This window comes from Trichechus manatus, unplaced genomic scaffold, assembly GCF_000243295.1.
Source record: "Trichechus manatus latirostris isolate Lorelei unplaced genomic scaffold, TriManLat1.0 scaffold00006, whole genome shotgun sequence".
Classification (NCBI taxonomy): Eukaryota; Metazoa; Chordata; class Mammalia; order Sirenia; family Trichechidae; genus Trichechus; species Trichechus manatus.
This window is the reverse complement of record NW_004443942.1, coordinates 7,446,106-7,457,411: the sequence shown is the minus strand read 5'-3', so window position 1 is coordinate 7,457,411 and position 11,306 is coordinate 7,446,106. Positions and strand designations below refer to the sequence as shown.

The window sequence follows — 11,306 nt, the reverse complement described above, 5'->3', positions numbered from 1 at the left end:
AAAAAAAAAAAAAAAAATCTGCTAAGCACCTACATTGTGATAGGCACCAAACTAGGCACTTGCTGCAGAAACGAAGCAGACGTCACTGAGACGGAGAGACAGAGACAGAGAGAAAGACGAAGAGTGTGAGGGAGAGAGATCACGTGCCTGAAAAAGGATTTGGGAAACTGCCTGGTGCAAACCCCAGTCTCTCAGGTCTCGCTTTACTTGGCCTCTCTGTAACGCCTGCCCCTGCTCAGAATTCTCTCCATCTTGGCCCTTTCCCCTCCCTGGGATTCCATGATGCCATACTTTTGAGGCTCATCTCCTCCCTCTCTGGCTACTTCCTGTCATTTTCTCTATTACGTTCCTTTGCATCCATCTAAGCTGGCATATCGCAGGTTTTACCCTCAGCTCACTTTGTACCATATCAGAGAATGGCAGCCAAACCCAAGTGACCTCAGTGACTGTCTACGATAACCCACCAATCTAGTTCTCCAGCCCTGACCTTCTTTCCCAAGATCCACATCTACATTTCCAACCTGCAACTGGATCTCTTTATGTTTAATTCCAAAAGTAATTTGCTTGGGTATTGCATGGGTGCCTCACGACCAATTCACTTAAAGCTGAAGTGATCATTGCTGTTTGCCCTCCTTTCTCCCCTCTCAGACCCAGGTCAGAAGTCACTTCCTCTGGGACATGCCCTTGCTTCCCCTGACAGAGGGGCTTTCTCTGTCTTCCTAGCTGCCACACCACTCTGGTTCAGCCTCAAGTACAGCACTTACCACACTGGATTGTCCTCATCAGTTTATACAACCATTCCGCCACTAAAAAAGCCCAGTTGCCCTGGAGTCAGTTCTGATTCGTGGTGATCCCATGTGTCAGAGTAGGACTGCTTAATAAGCTTTTCAACAGCTAATGTTTCAGAATTATCTAATTCTGGTACCTCTGGGTGGACTCAAACTCCCAACCTTTGGTTAGCACCTGAATGCATTAACCATTTGTACCACCCAGAGACTTCTTCCTTGCACTTATCAGGGCAGCTCCTACACTGAATCTTCTCTAGGTTCCCAGTGCCCAGTTGAGGCCTCGCACACAACAGTTAATTTGTGAAGTGTGTGCTGAAGGATGAGGAAACAAGCCCAGGGAAGAGATTGCCCAGGCCACACTTTAAGTTAATGTCAGGGCTGGGACTCCAGTCCTGGTGTCCCTACTCTTTGCCCTGTGCTTCCCTTACTGGGGCCTTCAGTGAGGACAAGTGAGGGAAGAGCTGGTGAGAGGACCAGGTTGGCAGGGGCTGCTCAGCTCAGTTTCTATGATGGGCCCAGGAATAGCCCAGCCCAAGGCCAGTTTCCTTATATTCTGGTCCCATTTCAAAACACTTCCATCCCCAACACACCCACTTCTCATCACCAGCCATAAATTGAATGATGCCAACAGAACAATCTAATTAAAGCACTTCCACTTCCCTAAAGAAATTGCTGCTAGAAGCACTTATAGATAATTAGCTTTACTTGGACCCGGGGCTAGGCTTTCCTCATGGGAAGGGATGCAAGTGGTGATGAAGATGATCCCTGCTGGCCATCACCTGGGCGGCAGGACCAGTGCATCTGGGGTTCTCGGCACAGAGGGAGTTAGTGAATGCTGAGATCTTCCTGCCTGTGCAGGAAGCATGAAGTGTAGAAGAGGGCCCATGGAACCCAAGCAGTTAAAGCACCTAAAATGTACAGTAAACTTCATGTCAGATTTATGAGCAACGTTCTCCTACTAATTATTGGAAAAGCATCAGAGGTGGCTTTTATGCAAATATCTAAAGGACACAGGTTAGTATACAAAGGCCCATCATATATCATTCGTGCTGGCCAGCTACTTCCTACATCTTTTTTTGTATGTTTAATTTTTTAGAGAAAGGTGAAGGAGTTGGTTTCTGGGTTGTAACTATTAAACATATTCATGCAAATGCAGTGATAACTCAGCTGCAGGGGAAAGGGAGCATAACCTAAAGACGCCAAATTTTCTCCTTCACCTTTTCGTCCCACTTGGACACCTAAAGGCTGCAGAAAGAAGCAAGACAAGTGGGAACCATAAAGTGGTTGGAATTCTGCACAGGGGTTAAGCAGGACGGGTCTGTTTGCCCACAGTACAGCTAGAAGAAAAAGTCAGTCACAGTAAGAGAGGGGAGCAAGGGTCATGCTCAAGGAAGCAAAGAAAAGTGTGGGGCCAAGGGATGGAATGAATGAATAATGGGTCAGAAGCAGGATCTGAATGTGGAGTGTAAAATGGATCAGGGCAAGGTTCAGGATAGTCTATGAACTTGAAGGCTCACTTTTTAAAATGAGGTATTTGTTTTACGGAGTGGGTGTAGACCTAGACCTGACAGAGCCCTGGTGGTGCAGTGGTTAAGCTAACCATTTAACTAACCAAAAGATCAGCAATTCGAATTTACCAGCCACTCCTTGGAAACCCTATCGGACAGTTCTACTTTGTTGTATAGGGTCACTATGAGCTGGAATTGACTTGACGGCAACACGGTTTTTTTTTGGGGGGGGGGTGCGGGTAGAACTGACAGCCTAATAGAAAGTTACAAGAACTAAAACAGGCCTACAGGAAGATCCTATTCCCCAAACTAACATATTCTAGACTACAATCAACTTCTTTTGTTATTACAAACAAGAATCTTTGATTAAAAGCTAAATGTTAAAGTGGATAAATTCAAATATTAATATGTGATAGGGAATGGAACAGTGGGTAAAAGGGATTATATAACCAGTTTGGCAGGCAAGCTGGTGAGGTAGGGAGAGAGATGTGTTGGCAGAGAAAGCAGAGATGAGTTATTTAGGTGGAGAGAAATCAAGGATTGCATTATTTAAGAATACAAATGGAGATAATTTCCCTGTCAAGCAGATAACTTCCCCTAAAGAAGATTGTCAAACACGTGCTCTGAAGGTATTTGGGGTACACGTAGTGTTTGTGAGAGGCATCAAAGGATCACTAAGAACAAATTCATTTCCTTTTGGATTAGACTTACTAGGAATGTGCTGATGTAAAAATATCAAGATTTCAGCAAAGCACTGCTAGGCACAGCTGGGATCTGAACCTAGCAACAGAAGACTGAGCAAGCTCCACTGTACCAAACATGCTTTTAGAATAGTGGTTCTCAGCCTGGTTCTCATATGCCTAGAATCATCTGGGAAACTTTTAAAAATACTAATGCCTGGGTTCCACCACCAGAAATTCCAATTTAATATTAATAGGTCTAGGGTGGAGTTTCGGAAACCCTGGTGGTGTAGTGGTTAAGTGCTACAGCCACTAACCGAAAGGTCGGCAGTTTGAATTCACCAGGTGCTCCTTGGAAACTCTATGGGGCACTTTTACTCTGTCCTATAGGCTTGCTATGAGTGGGACTCGACGGCAACGGGTTTTCTCGGGGGTGGAGTCTTGGCAACAAGTAATTCTAACGGGCAGCCTGGATTGAGAACTGCTGTTCTAAAAGTACCTGTAGTACAATGGATGTTGCACAAACTTAGGAGCCAAAAAACCTGGGTTTACCACTCAGTTGTGCTACTGTTGACTCGGTAAGATGAGGTTACTCATCTGCTTTGAGCCTAAGTTTCCTAATCCTAAAAACGATAGTAATGTCACACTTAATGATGATATAGTGAATGAAACAGTGAAGGCTTTCTCTCTAAAATCAATCACAAGACAAAGATATCCATTATCACCACTCCCATTTAACATTGTACTGGTGGCCCTAGCCAATGCAATAAGACAAGAAAAAGAAATAGAAAGTCATAATGACGGAAAAAGCAAAAGCAAAATTGTCATTATTTGCAGATGACATGATTGTGTACACAGAAAATCCAAAGGAATCTATTAAAATCAATAATAGAATTTAGCTAGGTTTCTGGATACAATATAAAAATTATATTGTCTACATATTAGCAACAAACAATTGGGAAATAAATTTTTTTTTTAATCACTTACACTAGCATACCTAGAAATAAATATAAAACATATCTAGGAATAAATCTTAAAAACACGTTCAAGATGTCTACATTGAAAACTCAAAATATGGCTGAGAGAAATTAAAGACCATATATATAAAAGTGGAGAGATTCGTCATGTTCATGGATTAGAATACTCTATATTGTCTAAGATGTCAATTATTCTAAAATTTGTCTTTGGATTTACAGAAATCCAACCGAAATCCCAAAACATGTTTTTATGGAAATTGACAAGCTGATTTAAATAATCTTGAAGAGAACAAAGTTGAAGCGTTTATACTACCAGACATCAAAACTTATTATAAATTACAGGGACTCACACAGTGACATATTGGCACAAGGAGAGACAAAAGACCAAAGGAAGAGAATAGAAAGTTCAGAAACAGACTTACACATACATAGTCACTTGATTTACAACAAAGCCATTACTTCAAAATGGTGCTGGCTCAATTGGATATAAGTGCTGAAAAAATTGAACCTTGAACCCTACTTCACATCATAAACAAAGACTACTTTGAAATGGATCATAAATGTGAAAGGTAGAACAATAAAGCTCATAGGAGAAAACCTTCATGATCTTGGGGAAGACAAAGATTTCTTCAAATGAACACAAGAAGCACTAAATATAAAAGAAAACATTGATAAATCAGATTTTATCAAAATTAAGAATTTCTGTTCATTAAAAAACACTATTAAGACAATGAAAAAGCAAACCACAGCCTGAGAATATATATTCTCAATATGTATCTCTGACAAAGGATTTGTATCTAGAATCTATTTTTAAAGTTTATAAATCAATAAGAAAAAGATATACAACCTGCATTTTAAAAATACGCAAAAGTCTGACATTTCACAAAATGGTCAATAAGCCTATGAAAAATGCTCAAAAGCATTATTTATCAGGAAAATAAAAATTAAAAGCATAATGAGATATCACTATACACCCAACTAGGTCACAAGCAGCCTGTCCAGTTCTCACAATCTGCAAACAACTTAATTTGTACTTTCAAAGCCAACTCAAGGGGGAATGAAACACTCATTCAAAAACTGTGTGTTCATTATCCATGCATGTCCTTCTGTCTCCCCTTGTATCTGCCTTCCTTCCGTATGCCTCTTCTCTGCATCCTTCCATCTCCCTGTCTCTCTTGGTCTGTGTGTGACCAGAGGATCCATCACTTGCTATCAGGGGGCAATGACACTGCTTCCAGCTCTGTGCTTGGAGGGCTGTCCTGTTGTCAGTGCAAGGTTGGTCCCGGGAAGTGGATCCTCCCTAGTCAAATTCTACCCTCAACCCTCCACCTTCTGCCATCCTCTCAGTCTCCTCACTGTTTCTTCTCCCTGGCCCAACAAACTCCCTTCCTCCACTCCACTCCACAATGGTACTCCCTTCACTCCAGAAGCCCAAGGGGAAGTTGGTGCTGATGGCTAGAACACCCACTTCTGCAGCTCATCCCTCTCTTCCCTGTGGCACAGCTTGCCATCTCCCCAGCCCAAGTGCCATGTTCAGGATGAACTTCCTATATATTTTCTTCTGTCACCAGATTACCCTGCGTACATCCAGGAAACTGCACTTTGACTAACATTTTGCCCTGCAGAGCCTGATACTCCTTACCTCCATCTCTCTCTCTCTCTCACACACACACACACACCCACACCCACACCCATGCATGCAGGCATACACACGTACACACATGTACACATGTGCGCACATACACACGTGAGCGCACACATAAACACACACACACTCTGGGTTCTCAACCACAGGGCTCCATCTATGAACTCACGGGGAGGGAAAGGTGCCAACCTCTCCTCTGACAACTTCTACAGGAACCCTACCCCCTGAAGCACACACCCAACCCCTTAGAAAAAAAGTCAGTTGCTGCCAAGTCGACTCCAACTCATGGTGACCTCATGTGTCAGAGTAGACCCATGCCTCATAGGGTTTTAAATGGCTGATTTTTCAGAAGTAGACTGTCAGGCCTATCTTCCAAGGTGCCTCTGGGTGGACTCATACTGCTAACATTTTGGTTAACAGCTGAGTATGTTAACCATTTACACCACAGAGAAGAGTTCTCAGCCCAGTCAGCTCAATACCCTCTAACTTTTGTTCATCACATTATGTCTTCCAAAATTACTTCATATGGCATATGACAGCAGCAGAAGAGGCACCTCCACCAAATGAAAAAAATCAAGGCACACAGGGATTAGGAAACTTCCTCGTGTTCAGTAGTGTCATGGATTGAATTGTGTCCCCCAAAAATGTGTGTCAACTTCGCTAGGCCATGATTCCCAGTATTGTGTGATTGTTCACCATTTTGTCATCTGATGTGATTTTCCTATGTGTTATAAATCCTACCTTTACGATGTTGATGCGGCAGGATTAGAGGCAGTTATGTTAATGAGGCAGGACTCAATCTACAAGATTAGGTTGTGTCTTAATCTCTTTTGAGATATAAAAGAGAGAAGTGAGCAGAGAGACAGGGGGAACTCATACCACCAAGAAAGTGCCAAGAGCAAAACGTGCCCTTTGGACCTAGGGTCCCTGCACTGAGAAGCTCCTAGACCAGAGGAAGATTGATGACAAGGGCCTTACTCCAGAACCAAGACAGAGAGGAAGTCTTCCCCTGGAGTTGGCACCCTGAATTTGGACTTCAAGCCTCCTAGACTCAGAGAAAATAAATTTCTCTTTGTTAAAGCCATCCACTTGTGGTATTTGTGTTATAGCAGCACTAGATAACTAAGACAAGTAGCAGAAAAAGGACTGACCCCAGGTTCTCTCCAGTAACCCTCTCCGTGGGAGCCCCTACCCAGAAGGCATGGCCATGCTCAAATGCTTTCTGTTCATCTGACTTGTCCCAGGCTGACTCATAGAACTCATCTAGGTCTGCCAGCCTTTCTAGACTTGGGCTCAAGGTCACAGGAGTTAGAGGGAGGGAAGGGAAGCCAGTCCAAATTACCAAAGCCAGGTGGTGCAAAAGGGGGCTAGGGAAAATCCCATATAACGATTTCTAGCCAGTCTGCCCTTACTGAGGGGACCTTACAATGTTTTTGGTCCCCAGCCCTTCCCGCCACTAGGTCCGGAAACTGCTCACAGACGCCCTGCCAGGCTGTATTTGAGTGAAGTCAAATGGCCTGCATTCAGGTATCAGCCCTGCAGCTCACAGTGGGAATGTGGGCATGCCTGTCCCTTCACCTCTCTGGGCCTCTATCCTCATTCTGCAGTGGGGCACACACACACACACACACACACACACACACACACAAAATGGTTGGTCCAGATGCACTGCAGCTTTCCTGTAGCCTCACCAGCTCCATGAGAAAGCAACCCGCCCAAGCAGCCTGGGGAGGCTGCAGCTGCCTCTCCCAGTCTTGTCCACCAGGGGCCGCTGTTGCACAGCGCATCGGGAACCAGATGCCAAAGCCCAAGCCTTTGCTGGTTGCTGAACTTAGGTACCCAACCCGTGGGGCTGATCCAGGCCAGCAGTTCGCCAAACTCAGAATGGACCTTGCAGGGTGCAGCCTCGAGCCAGTAGGCCCTTCCTTCTGTCTGGTCAGTACTGTCCCGTAATCTCAGCCTGGCGCCTCACGGGAAGAGGAGAGGGGAGGACAATGTGTTTGATTTTGTTCCGGCCTCTTATACCTAAGGAGCCCTGGTGGCACAGTAGTTAAAGCGCTAGGCCACTAACCGAAAGCTGGAGGGTTCGAACCCACTAACTGCTGGGCGGGAGAAAGATGTGGCAGTCTGCTTCCATAAAGATTACAGCCTTGGAAACCCTAAGGGGCCATTCTACTCTGTTCTATAGAGTCTCTATGAGGTAGAATCGATGGCAGTGGGGTTTACATCTGGTCTCCTTTAAGCCTCCACATCCCTACCCTCAAGGCAGATAGACAGGTGGGAAATTTGGGGATGTAAAGGAGTCTGGTGCCCTCTGGGAGGGCTCAGTTACAGATACGTCTCCCTTGCAGGGTTGGGGAGGTGCGCCCTCCCCTCCTCCAGCCCCCACTCCTCTCTGCTGGTCAGCCAGAGTCCAGCTGACCTGGAGCCAGATTCTCTGCACAGCCCCAGCCCAGTCCCAGGGCAGTTCCCAGTCCCAGCGCCTGGGCAAGTGGGTGTGGGGGGACCTGATAAGCCCAGGTGAACCCCAAAGGGGATGGGGAGAAGCATGTGGGACCTCCATTCAGACACATTCTCTCTACCTCTCTGACAGGCTCCCCCTAGAGAAAGAAGGGGGCTACAAGTCAAATTAAGCAGATTTCTTGGCTGGCATTCCTAAGCCCCTCTCTCCCCACCCAGCCTCTCTTTTACACTAGAACTGACTCAACCAAGATGGTGTAGTTGCCTTGCCCTGGGGTCTGCATACTTAGGCCCCTTTCACCTAATGGGGAGGGGACGGACGTAGCAAACTGAACCTATCTGTGCCTAGAGCAATAAAAGTAGGGTTCTCAGTCCCAGCTCTGTCCCTTCCAGTGTCTCTATCCCTTCCAGCCTCAACTTCCTCTGCCGTAAAATGGGGGTGGCCACCTCACCCTTTGCAAAATGATTGTGAGAGTCAAACAAGCAAAAGGGTAAGAAAAACTGATTAAAGTTTTTGCAGATATTACCAGTTTCTGATCATCTGTCACCCTACAGGAGCAGGCAGTGGAGAGAGACTCCTGAAAACAAGCAGCTGGAGCTTTGCACACCCCTTGCACACCCCCCGCCCCAGGGTCTCTTCACCAGCGGGGTCCACACTTCCCTGTCTCCATATCTTCTCTAGACCCGTCTGCCCTTCAGATGTCAGGGCAAATCTACCCCTAGCAACTGTCTCAGGAAATGGGGGGTGGGGGTGGAGGTGAGTTAGAGGTTAGGGGAGGATAAGGGAGTTGCATGGAGACAGGCAGCAATTTTCTCCTCCTCACCCCCTCACGACTGGTGATTTTCTCCTTGGACTCGAGATTCAGCCCTCTCCCCTCCCCCTGCTTGTCTTTAATTCCTCCATCGATTTTCATTAAACTCTTCCCTTGGCTTCTAGCACAGGGTAAACTCCTTATTTAAAAAATAAAATAAAATGGGGAGGGGGGTGGAAATAAATAGAAGCTCTTTTGAACACCAGATTGTCTCTGGTCTTGAGGCTGGAAAAGGCAATTATTGAAACTGTCCTGGAGGTTGCCCGAGGTTGTCTGAGCATTGGGCTTTGACCCACCTCCCTCCCTATGGCCCTCAGCCCCTCACCAGCCAGCCCCTACTCCAGCTCCAGTCTGCAGCCCCCTGCAGGCCCCATCCCAGCCCCTGCACGTGCAGTGCCCTGACCTTCCCTTCAGCCACTCAGAACTCTGCCCGGGCGTTTGCAAAATCCCCAGTACTCAGGTTCTTTGGGGGCAATTCGGGGTTTTCCAGACCAGTCTGAAAAGGTGGAGACAAGCTGGCCAGGGAGAGGAACAGGAAGTGAGCACAGGCAGAGTGTTCCCTGAACACAGGCACCATGCTGGGAACCACTCACTTGGTTGCACTGCACCGTCCCAGTGGCTCCGAGAAGCAGATGCCATCCCCGTTTTACAGAAGAGGAAACGAGACTCAGAGAAGTGCCTAGCTCCCTAGCCCCCTTTGGGCTTCCTCCAAACCCTGCAGTCCCCTGCTTGGAAATGCCAGTCCACCTTCTCAGGGCAGTTGTCCAGGAAAGTTGCCCTGACCTGTTCAGGGAAGGCTGGGTCACCCTGGCTGCCCAGAGACAGTTGGGAATATCTGCTCCCATTGGCCTGTGTGGCTCTGGGGTCCTCATTCTCTTCCTGTGGTCTTTTCTGAAGTGGGGTCCACGGTATGCTGCCACCTTCTCTAGGCTCCTCCAACTTGCTGAACACAGAGCTCTTAAAGGACTTAGAGTCCCCAGACCGACTCCCCAGCTGTGGTGGCCCTCTGCTCCTTGGAGAACTCTGTCCCCTGGCCTGCCTGGGACCCCTTCATGGCCCTTCTCGGCCCACCTCCACTGCCCCCTTGCTGCTGCCTTCGCCAGCAACCCAGCCTGGCAGGGGTGATGCCGCTAGCCTCTGATGGCCATGTGACAACCCTCCCCACTGTCTGTACTACTGGGCTTCTCCCTGTTCTGCCTCCCTGGGAGGCAGGGCACATATCTGCTTGCCTCTCTTGCTGAGGCCCTAGTCTTGGGGCCCAGGGAATGAGGGGTGCATGTCTCCTGAGAGGGGTGCATCTGCTGTCCACAGGGAAGGGAGGACAGGTTCCTTGAAGCTTGTTCATCCAGGGAAGGAACCAGATCTCTGTAGAAGCCCACTGAACGGAAAGAATGGATCCCTGAAAGGCCCTTCAGCCAACTCTGGACTCCTTGGCTGTGTGCTGATAGCTTGCTCCCTCCAGCCCCTGTTCCACTGGTACCCATGTCTCCCCCAACTCAGGCCAACATCCAGAGCCTGGATCCCAGGGAGTCATTTCCCTGCAGCACCCACCTCAGAAGAGACAGTGTTTCACGGGTAACCAGATACCTTCAAGTCTATTCCAACTTATGGTGACCACACGTGTCAGAACTGAACTTTGCTCCATAGGGTTTTCAATGGCTGACTTTTCAGAAGTAGATCACCAGGTGTTTTTTTTCTGAGGCACCTCTGGGTGGACTCAAACCTCCAACCTTTCAGTTAGCAGCCAACACGTTAACCATTTGCACCCCCCAGGGACTTCCTTCCCAGGGTAGCATAGGGTGAAAAGCAGGGGTTTGAAAACCAGCCAGACTTGGGTTTGAATCCAAGTTTTATATTCATTAGCTGAGGGAACACAGTTTCTGAATCTGTTGGACCAGACTCAGACTGGACCATTGTGATCCATATTGTTTTTATTGGCTGATTTTTGGAAGTAGATCACCAGGCCTTTCTTCCTAATCTGTCTTAGTCTGAGAGCTCCACTGAAACCTGTTCTGCATCATAGCAACATTCAAGCTTCCACTGACAGATGGGTGGTGACTGTATATGAGGTGTATTGGCCAGATGTCCAACCCGGGTCTCCTGCATGGAAGGCGAGAATTTTATCAATGAACCACTATTATCCCCTACTTGGTACAGTGGTTAAGCACACTGCTAACTCCAAGGTAGACAGTTTGAACCTACCAGGGCTCCATGGGAGAAAAGACATGGAGATCTGCTTCCATAAAGATTACAACCTAGGAAACACTATGGGACAGTTCTACTCTATCCTATAGGGCTGCTATGAGTCAGAATTTGAATCAACAGCACCAAGGACAATAGTTACAATGTATTCCATGCCTACTGAGTGCCAAGTACAACATGAGATACTTTACATCCATTATTCTCTGACCATCTATGAGGCACATACTATGACGT

At 47.0% G+C, this 11,306-nt stretch overlaps 1 protein-coding gene across 2 annotated transcripts in view; it reads right to left on the bottom strand.

Annotated features, from left to right (window-relative positions):
• Positions 1-11,306, bottom strand: part of INSC (INSC spindle orientation adaptor protein) — a 149,943-nt gene that overhangs the window by 40,184 nt on the left and 98,453 nt on the right. The gene's annotated exons all lie outside the window — the stretch shown is intronic.